Source organism: Carassius carassius, chromosome 16 (genome assembly GCF_963082965.1).
Source record: "Carassius carassius chromosome 16, fCarCar2.1, whole genome shotgun sequence".
NCBI lineage: Eukaryota > Metazoa > Chordata > Actinopteri > Cypriniformes > Cyprinidae > Carassius > Carassius carassius.
This window is the reverse complement of record NC_081770.1, coordinates 5,303,546-5,305,491: the sequence shown is the minus strand read 5'-3', so window position 1 is coordinate 5,305,491 and position 1,946 is coordinate 5,303,546. Positions and strand designations below refer to the sequence as shown.

At 29.3% G+C, this 1,946-nt stretch overlaps 1 protein-coding gene across 2 annotated transcripts in view; it reads left to right on the top strand.

Moving 5' to 3' along the window:
• Positions 1 to 742: 742 nt before the first annotated feature.
• Positions 743 to 1,946, top strand: part of matk (megakaryocyte-associated tyrosine kinase) — an 8,466-nt gene continuing 7,262 nt past the window's right edge. For both annotated transcript variants that reach the window (XM_059569036.1, XM_059569035.1), the window contains exon 1: positions 743 to 1,255. The gene's annotated coding sequence lies outside the window, so the exon portion shown is untranslated. The remainder of the gene's footprint in view (positions 1,256 to 1,946) is intronic.

Genomic DNA, 1,946 nt, shown 5'->3' with positions numbered 1-1,946 from the left:
TATATGTGTGTGTGTGTTTGTGTATATATATATATATATATATATATATATATATATATATATATATATATATATATATATATATATATATATATATATATATTTTTTTTTTTTTTTTTTTTTTCTGGAAAAATAATAATAATAAAAAAAAAGATTCCTTGAAAAATAATTTTTTTTAATTAAATTTTTTTTTTTTTCTGGAAAAATTTGAAGTCTCAGACTTTTGGATCCCACTGTATAAACACAAACTATTTCGATATATTTATAAATATAAATCTGTTCTATGTAATATTATTATAATGTACTATATAATAATATCATGTATGATATTATTGCAAATGAATTAGTTTCTCTACTGTGTATCTTTAAAAAAAAAAAAAAAAAAAAAAAAGTTTTTAAAACAAGTAGTTATTAGTATTCACTAATAAGCGACACAATTCAGCTTTGTGTGGTTGTTTATTAACCCGACAGTGGATTTATACACGCTTAGGCATCAGATCAGAGGAAATAAGAAAATCGAATCAAATAAATAAATGGATTTATTACTCCTCTGCGATCATTATTTTTATTTGCATACTGATTAATCGCTCATTTCACGGCGAGAAGCTGGCGTTTCGACAGGGTATCGAGTCGTCGTTCTCTAGCGAACGACGCGAAAACACAACGGTAAAGTCTGTGGTTCTTCACACGTGCCTGCGGAAAAGTCTTAAAGTACTTGAAATGTGAACGAGGAGGTGAATACCTCTCTATTCTTAAATTTTTATACAAAAGAGTAAAATCTAACGAGAGATGCGCAGTTCGCTAGAAAGATTGCTATGCGTATATCGAACTGATTATTCGTGTCGCCTGAGTTTGCTTTTTTGTCAGCTGTTTTTATGTACAATGCAATCGTATGCTGGCGTTTTTAAATGTTCCTGCTGAGTGTTTGTTCTGGTTTTGTAGGACTGTGAATAATTGTAGTGTGATCTTTCTTTCTTTCAGTTGGAATATCTGTGTAGTGCTGCTTCACTAAATAAACGGAGAAAACAATCAGGCTACTCAGCCAGTCTGTGTCTGTTTTGGTTCAAGTCGAGCCTATTTTTTGTTGTTGCTTTATATTTTTGCTATCATATATGGTCATAAATAGGGGTGGAAAACACGTCAGAGGCATAGCACGAATATCTGGAGGAAGTGGTGCATGTGTAATAAACCTCTTGACGGGTGTGTGACCAATCACATGAAGTGACACCCATGGTTCACAAACAAACTCAGACTGGTGAGTGAGACCAATCTCAAAAATATCAAGAGTATAGATCGTTTGTTTTCATTTTTTACAGCTCTGGGCTCACAGAGCTACTAGTTTAATATTTGAGTCTTGTGTATAAGGATTTTAGCTGATTTTTCATAACCTAAAAGTATGTAAAGAATTTTCTTGTTCAGTTGTCTTTTTTTATTGTATTTGATTTTGTGGAACATTTTAAATGACATTTTTTAACATTTTCGAGACAAGGTTTTATGCAAAATGGTTAACCTTAAGTTTTGAATGTGTGTTTTTATTTATTTATTTATTTTTTTACATGTAACTTGTTAACTTTTTTGCCCGTATTAATCACGTAGTACTTTTTTTGCAGTCAAGGTGTCATGTGGTGCGACTTATTTTTTATTTTTATTATTTAGCGTGTGTATATTAAGGATTTTTTCTTTATTTTACGTTTTTGAAGTACCAATACGATGTAATGTTAATTTGACTTATTTTTCAATTCATACTGATTTATTTTTTCTCCACCATTCACCATTTTAATCGGTTTTTGTGATGCAACAATTTAATTTGATTCATATGTATATTGAGTTTTTTTCATAAATTTTTGCGCCATTTTTGATTGTCTTTTGGCGTTTTAAATTTTTTTTATGACTATGTGACTTGATATTACTATTAAATTAATGTGTAATATTTTACTTGATTTTTT